The sequence below is a fragment of the Mustela nigripes genome, chromosome 6 (genome assembly GCF_022355385.1).
Source record: "Mustela nigripes isolate SB6536 chromosome 6, MUSNIG.SB6536, whole genome shotgun sequence".
NCBI classification, from domain to species: Eukaryota; Metazoa; Chordata; class Mammalia; order Carnivora; family Mustelidae; genus Mustela; species Mustela nigripes.
The window spans coordinates 84,565,190-84,573,479 of NC_081562.1; the positions used below are offsets into that span (position 1 = coordinate 84,565,190).

At 44.8% G+C, this 8,290-nt stretch overlaps 1 protein-coding gene across 2 annotated transcripts in view; it reads left to right on the forward strand.

The window, feature by feature from the left end:
* Positions 1-627: 627 nt before the first annotated feature.
* SPATS2 (spermatogenesis associated serine rich 2) overlaps positions 628-8,290 on the forward strand; it is a 146,658-nt gene continuing 138,995 nt past the window's right edge. The window contains exon 1 of one of the 2 annotated variants that reach the window (XM_059403035.1): positions 628-935. The gene's annotated coding sequence lies outside the window, so the exon portion shown is untranslated. The remainder of the gene's footprint in view (positions 936-8,290) is intronic. The other variant, XM_059403036.1, reaches the window with a different exon arrangement.

Sequence of the window (8,290 nt, forward strand, 5' to 3'; positions counted from 1 at the left end):
GGAGAAAGTGCTGGGAAGTCCTCGGGGCTCGGTCGTGAGCCGCTAACGGCAAGGCCTCTTGAGACAGCCAGTCCTTCCTGGGACCTAGAGATCAAAGCCCCTCGCAACGTTCCCCTCGAGGCGTCCGCCTTCGGCAATCTCCGGGGCACTTTCGGCTCTTTCCGGCAGTTCCAGCCAGGGCCCTCCACCCTCCCGGGGCGCAGTTCCCTCCTCCCGACGCCGCTCCGCTCTTTCTGGCCCTGGGCTGCTGTGCACGTGGGCGTGAGCTCTGGTCTCAGCCGTCCCTACTCCCATCTAGTTTGTTCCCGACCCCACTCCTCCAATCCCTACTCTTCCTCGTTTTCCCCAATTCCCGGCGACGCCCGAGCTCCCTGAACTCAGGCGCCCAACCCGGCGGGCGGTGCGAGGCGCGAGGGACTGGGTCACGAGAGGAGCGGTAACCCGACGGACTAGAACCCGCCTTCCGACCCGCGCCGCTCCACTCGCAGATCCCCAGCGCGCCGGCCGCCTCGCGCCCGGGCCTTCGCGCGCGGGTTGGCTGCAACGGCCTCGAGCTCGGCGCGCCGGGTTCGCGCCGGCGCGAGCACGCGCCCTGTGCGCTGGCTGGCTGGCGCGCACGCGCCCGAGCGGGCTCCGGGGCGGGGCGAACAGCGCGAGCCCCGGCGAGGTCGGTGTGGATCCGCCGGCATTCCGGCCCCTAGCCGCGGCTGCGATCCCTAGCCCGCCGCCCGGGCGAAGCGGGGAAAGGGGCGGTGGGGGCGGGGCGGCGTCCGGCTCTGGGAGAGCTGGGGGAGGAGCGCGGCAGCGACGGCGGCCGCTCTAGAAGAGGAGGAGAAGGAGACGGAGGAGCTCCTTTCCTCTTCTCAAACCCTGGAGCGTCCGGGACGCAGAGCCCGGAACTGGGGGGACGCGGCAACTGCGGGGGCGCCGGCTAGGTAGGCTGATGGTCCTGGGTGGAGGGGTTGGTGGGGGATAAGAGGGGGGCATAGAGGTGCAAAGAGCGGGCTTGAGGGAGGGCACGGGGGAGGGGGTAGTTGTTGGGGGTTGGGGTGTGGAGAGGAGGGGGACTTGAGCCTTCTGGGACCTGGAGTACCCAGATGGTGAAAGGCTTCTGGGGTCAGTGGGGCGGACCGAAGCACACGGGTCCGAGTTGGGGGGTTTCCAGAGGTACAGGCCGGGGAAACAATGGAGTAAAGGGGGACTCTGGTGTGAGCGTGTGTGGGGTATTGGATTCTGAGAAACAACGAGATCGAAAAGAATGAAAGAATGGGTCATTTGGGATGAGAAGTACAATGAATTGGGAATGCAGTGGGGATGCATAAGGTCATCTGCGTGGGTGTCCGAGGTCCTTAGGATTTGGGGGGCAAAGTGGGATTTGAAAAAAAGAGAAAGGCATTTTTAGGAATGGGGGGAGAACGGAAAAGAAAATAAGGTAAAGAAAGGGTAGTAGAGAAATAAAATAGATGTGGTTTGGTCTTAAAGCGGAAGGGTAGATCTTGTTTGAGAGTACAAGGTAGGTGGACTACAGTGGCATCTTTCTTCTAATTTATCCAGGATGATTGGGTTCTTTTGGAAGGTGGATCTTTCTCAGGCTGGTCCCTCTGCTGAGCAGTGCAAGCTGTTCTTTTAATAATTCGGCTATCATTTATAGTCCGTTTCATTGATGAAGCATGCCTGTAGTATTTATTTCTCCTGTGTTCATTAGGTTACTGTATGAAATATACCTGTGGTTAATGAAGCAGGGGAGAGCATATCACCAACAGGAGGCATCTTGCTTTGATGAGTTAGGTCAGTGATAATGCAGAGTTCAGGGTGTTTGGGGGGAGGACCAAGAGTTTATTTTCATGTAGACTAAAAGGTGATGAAAAGCCTTGATAAAATCGAAGTTATCTATACTTTGTTAGAATTGCAGTTTCTCACTGAGAAATGTTCATGTACCATCTGCTACTGATTTTATGCTCCTGGGAGAGTTTGGGTTCTGCCTCAAGAAATTCTTGATGCTGATATCAGATTATCAGGCTGCCTTATACTTTCCAGTTTGAATAAAGGTGACTTGAAAATACTGTGGGAAAGTATTTCTGGGGTTATGATCTTTGCATTGGTCTTCTTGATACTTGGATTTCCAGACCAAATATTGAGTGGTATTAGATAAAAGATTGCTGATTTTGAAATTGTAGTTACCATTAAGTGTTCATAAATAGTCAGTGTTAATCTTTTTATTTATTGGGTATTAAGTTTTGCTGACTCACCTAAGGTTTCTGGGAATTTATCCATTTATATTTCTGGCTAGGTCTTGGATGGCAGTATTAGACTATAAAGATCCGAAAGTAATGATCTAAATTGTCACTTTTCTTGTATCTTTTTTTTTTTTTTTTTTTTAATTTGACAGGCAGAGATCACAACTAGGCAGAGAGGTAGGCAGAGAGAGGAGGAAACAGGCTCCCTGCTGAGCAGAGAGCCCAATGTGGGGCTGGGTCCCAGGACCCTGGGATCATGACCTGAGCCAAAGGCAGAGGCTTTAACCCACTGAGCCACCCAGGCGCCCCTACTTTTCTTATATCTTAAAAAAACTGAACAAAGCAAGGAATGTCTTCACTAGTGATAATGTGGCTCTTTATTGACCTCTTACAGTGGACTAGGCAAGGTGCTAAGTTTGTTTTGCATGCATTATCTCATTTAACTTAATCCTCAGGGTCATCTCCTATTTTATAATGAAGAGGCTAAATAATTTACTATGGTCACAGAGCTGGTAAATAAAGCCACATTCAGACCCAGCTCTGTTGGATGGCTTCTTTAAATCTTCACTGCCTGATTGTTCTACATGCCATATCCTTTCTCCTAATCTTCGTTGTAGTATAATCATCATGAATTGGTCGAAACTTAGGTCTGATATTGATTTATTTAATTTATTTATTTTAAAGATTTAATTTATTTGAGGTGGGGAGAGAGGGAGCATGAGTAGGTAGAGGGGCAGAGGGGGAAGCAGGCTCCCCACTGTGTGGGGGATTCTGGACTGGACTTGGGGCTGGATCCGAGGACCCTGGGATCAGGACCTGAGCCGAAGGCAGACGCTTCACCCACTGAGCCACCCGGGAACCCTGATAATAGTGATTTAGATGAATATTGGGTTAATGGGGGTACTTCTGTAGAGTTTATAAATGTTTATTGCTCCTGGGGATTTAACAAATCTTCTGGGGTCCACATAATAGAGCTAAGGGTTTGATCTGTGAACACACTCCTGTTTAGTCTAGTGTACTGCCAAGTCCTGTACCTAGGTGGCGCTTTTCCTTGTAGAAGTCAAGGCAGCCAGTTGTGGAGTCAGAACCAATTAACGCTGGAAAACAATCGAAAACTGCTCAGAGCTCAAGTGCCCTCCCAAGCACCTGTTGAGTCCGCAGTTGGTACGGGCATTATCTCTAAATATAGACAGAATCCTCTTAGAAACCGGGAGTGAAACAAGTAGAACTGAGAGAAACAGCTGGGGCCTGAGGGAGGAGCCATAGGTTGCTGGCCAAAACATCAGCATAGCCCTGAGGGGTTGATCCAGGGGTGTAGAGGGCCTCAGATACTAGTGCCTGGCAGGAGGGGAGGGAATATTTATTTCTTGAGCATTTATGTATTCTAGGCACTGAATCAGTGTTTTATATATATCACTTCTTAAGATCTTCAAACAACCCTTACAAGGTAGATGTAAGCATTATCCCTATTTTTCAGATGAAGCTCATAAAGGTTAGGTAACATGTACAGATCACTTAGAGCCGTGAAAGAAGTTTGTATATATTATTATTATTATTATTATTATTATTGCTTGCTGTTTCCCATTGCAGAGCTACAGTATTAAACTTGGGAAGTTTAAGTCACTCTTAGGATCCACTCTGCTTCCTGTTAGAAGTACAACTGATTATTTCAATCTTGTTATTTCCATTGGAAACTGGAAGGAAGAGCTTGGTTTTCTCTGATTTAATTGTTGGGAAGGGGAGCCCATTCATTATTTAGTAAATAATCTCCTATAGAATATAATTCATCTTCTTCAGTTGCTTGGTGTAAATCTGTAGCAATATGAAAATGGCATGTCCCTCCCTCCTATTCTGAGGTCTTGATCTTCAGGTAAGTCATCTAGGCTGTGGAGGATGGCAGTGAAGCATGTCTGTTACAGACTCCTACCACTTTTCTTGATAGATTTTTGCCACAAAAGTTTGGCCATCATTCTTGCTCGGTTATTTTTAAAAAGTTTTGGTAAAATATAGATAATGTAAGATTTACCATTTAAACCATTAAGTATGGTGGTGTTAAATACATTAACATTGTTATGCGGCCATCACCATCATCCATCTCCAGAACATTTTAGTCTTCCCAAACTGAAACTGTCAAACAATAACTCCCCATACCTCTCTTCCCTCAGCCATTCCCCTTTCTGTGCTTATGAATATGACTAGGGATTGCACGTAAGTAGAATAATAGTATTTGACTGTTGTGTCTGGCTTATTTCACTTAGCATGATGTCTTCAAGGTTCATCAATGTTTTCGTTTGTGTCAGAATGTCATGCCTTTTTTTATAAGGACTGCATAATATTCCGTTGTAAGGTTGTACCACATTTTGTGTATCTGTTGAGACACGTGGGTCATTTCCATCTTTTGGCTGTTGTGAATAATGCTGCTGGAAACGTTGATGTACACATATCTTTTGAGTCCTTGCTTTCAGTTATTTTGGATATATACTGAGAAGTGGGATTTCTGGATCATATGATAATTCTGTTTAATTTTTTGAGGAAGTGTTACTTTTAAAGATTTATTTATTTATTTTAGAGAGAGAGACAGAATGAGCTTAAGTGGGGCAAGGGACAGAGGGAGAGACTCTTCAAGCAGACATCTGCAGAGTGTGGAGCCTGACTCAGGGCTCCATCTCACAACCCTGAGATTGTGACCTGAGCCAAAACCAAGAGCCAGACACTTAACCAACTGAGCCACTCAGGCACACCCTGTGAAGGATTGTTACCTTTTTTTTTTTTTTTTTTTTTGAAGATTTTATTTATTTATTTGACAGAGAGAGGGAGAGAGAGATCACAAATAGGCAGGCAAAGAGAGAAGGGGAAGCAGGCTCCCTGCTGAGAAGAGAGCCCAATGCTGGGCTCAATCCCAGGACCCTGAGATCATGACCTGAGCCGAAGGCAGAGGCTTAACCCACTGAGCTACCCAGGTGTCCCTGTTGTTAACTTTTAAATGGTGGTTTTATTTGTGTTCACCTTAAGGTAGTACTTGGCCTTATGTTTGAGGAATGATGTTTCCTCTACTTTCTGTACTGTTCATAGGACACTTGTACTGGAAGTGATTCAAAAGGAAATGATTTACCTAGTTTTCACAGCTCTCTCTTAGCTTCTGCCTGTTTATATTTATGTATCATGACATCTGGCAAGCACATTAAAATACATTTCAACTTAGCAATAAAGTACTTTTGAAAATCTTTCAGACAGCTCAGCTGATGAAGAAAATGGGAGTATCTGTTCTGAAGAGTGAAATATATCCAATGTGGAAGGAACCATTTGTTATATATAGATCTTTCTAGTCATACCTGTAAAGGTGGATAATCACCTTAAAAACATTATCTGTATGTACATTTGAAGAATGTGTCAGTAGTGTAGAGCATTTTCAGTTCACTTTGTTGCCTTTGAAATCCAGGGTACTTTTTTCATTTAAAAATGTTTTACATGTATGAGCTGCTGGTTACTGCTTATCTTGCGGATCCTTTCATTTATTGGAAGAAGTTTGAGTGCCTGCTATGTGCTTTACATATTTTAAGAAGGTAGCTGTAATGCAGGAAGTAAAATTGGCTCAAGTCATTATTTGACTCCATTTTTCCCTCTATTTGTGTGTGTATATATGTGTTTATTTGTGTACACACACACACACACACACACACACACGAATGAGTTCTGTAGTACCAAGTAAGGTTGATTACTGTAGCTGCATACTGGCAGTGGACTGTCTCTTAAGAATAGATCTAACCTCCCAATTTGTTTTTTTTTTTTTTTTTTAATGTCACAAAGAGGTTAATTATCTCTGCATCTTGCTTCTTGAGATTATTGTGTTACAAAGGGACTTTAGATTCACATGCCATTTTCTGGAAGCTTCATAATTTTTTTTTTTAAAGATTTTTATTTATTTATTTGACAGAAATCACAAGTAGGCTGAGAGGCAGGCAGAGAGAGAGAGGAGGAAGCAGGCTCCCTGCTGAGCAGAGAGCCTGATGTGGTGCTCCATCCCAGGATCCTGGGATCATGGCTTGAGCCGAAGGCAGAGGCTTTAACCCACTGAGCCACCCAGGCACTCCTGGAAGCTTCATAAAAGAGTTACTAGCCCACACTGACCTTGGAGGGGTCTGTTGGTTGACCCTTGAACAATGTGGGAATTAGGGGCACTGATCCCTGTGCAGTGAAAAATTTGTGTATAACTTTGGACTTTCCAAATACTTAAAACTGCGTGTTGTATATCGTATTCCTACAATAAAGTATCTGGAGAAAAGAAAATATTAAGAAGGCTGTAAGGATGAAGAAATAGGTTTACAGTACTGTATTGAAAAAAAATCCACGTATAAGTGGACACATGCTGTTCAAACCCATGTTGTTCAAGGGTCATTGTATTTTTTTTTTTTTAAGATTGTATTTATTTATTTGACAGAGAGTGGGATCACAAGTAGGTAGGGAGGCAGGCGGGGGTGGGGGTAGGGGAAGCAGGCTCCCCGCCAAGCAGAGAGCCTGATATGGGGCTCAATCCCAGGATCCTGAGACCATGACCTGAGCCCAAGGCAGAGGCTTAACACTGCGCCACCTGGGCACTCAGGGTCATTGTATTTCTAAAGATGTAAAGTTTGTAAACACCTTACATTTAAGTTACTGGGTATTAAGGATTGGTCAGAGGCCAGCATTTTGCTCTGGGTGTTCAAATCTACCATGGTGGTCTTTCGGGGTGGGGGGTTGTGTGAAATATACATCCTCTTGTACACAGATTTTGCAGGGTTTGAGGGTATAGCCATTAGCGTAAAGGCACTTCTGCAGTCATTGCCCTGTGACTAATTTGTGGTTAGGGCTTACTTAGTGACTTCTGCTAGTTCAAACCCTAAATAACAACATTGGATTACTGGTAAGAAGGAGGATTTTTTAATATTACTTAATTAGTAATATAACATGATTACTAGTTGTAGAGTGTGTGGGTTCTTCTTTAAAACTGGCTAAAGGATATTGGGCCTGAGGAAAACATTTGTGATGAGGCCATTATATGATTTAGGTGAGTCACGAAAGGTAAGTGAAGACGCTGTCAATGCTGTTACTTCCCACTGACCTTAGAAAGGATTGGAAACACCAATTTGTGCAACTTGAAATCTTTCTTCTCGTGAGTACACATGGTATGTCCAGTAGTAAACTATTTGCTGCTGTTTTAAGGCTACCATCAGTAGTAGAGCAATATTTGTCTTTAAATTATCCTCTTGCGGGGGTGCTGGGTGACTCAGTCGTTTAAGTGTCTGCTATTGGTTCAGGTCATAATCTCAGGATCCTGGGATCAAACCCCACATCGGGCTCCCGAGCAGGGAGTCTTCTTCTCCCTCTCCTTCTGCCCCTCTTCTCCCCCCACTCATGCTCGCTTGCTTTCTCTCTCTCTCTCAAATAAATAAATAAATCTTAAAAAAAATACTCACTTGGTCTCTGATTCTTGTCACCATGGTCAGCTCACGGCTGGCTCTTCCTGGTTATCTTCTGTTGACATTGATTTGAGATGTGCATTCGTTTGTAGTGGCAGTGACTCTTCTGCTTACTTTGTTTGGTCATCCTCTCAATTTTTATAGTAAATTGCCTTCATTGCTTACCTGCATATCCTGCACAAGTACTCAGCATAAGGATCTCATCATCAGAAGCTCTCTCATATTTGATGAAAGCAGTGAAATGCGTCTATCACTAAGACGGAATTACAGGAAGCTAAAGTATTGTACCTGAATGGCAAGTGATACAGAACCACCACAGACTAAATCAGCTATAGCTTAGATGCAAGCTTGGTATTGTGTTATATCTTACTGGTCAGTATACACTAGGTTTCTTGAGATGGTTTTCTTTCTTTTTTTTTTTTTTTTAAAGATTTTATTTATTTATTTGACAGAGAGAAATCACAAGTAGATGGAGAGGCAGGCAGAGAGAGAGAGAGGGAAGCAGGCTCCCTGCTGAGCAGAGAGCCCGATGCGGGACTCGATCCCAGGACCCTGAGATCATGACCTGAGCCGAAGGCAGCGGCTTAACCCACTGAC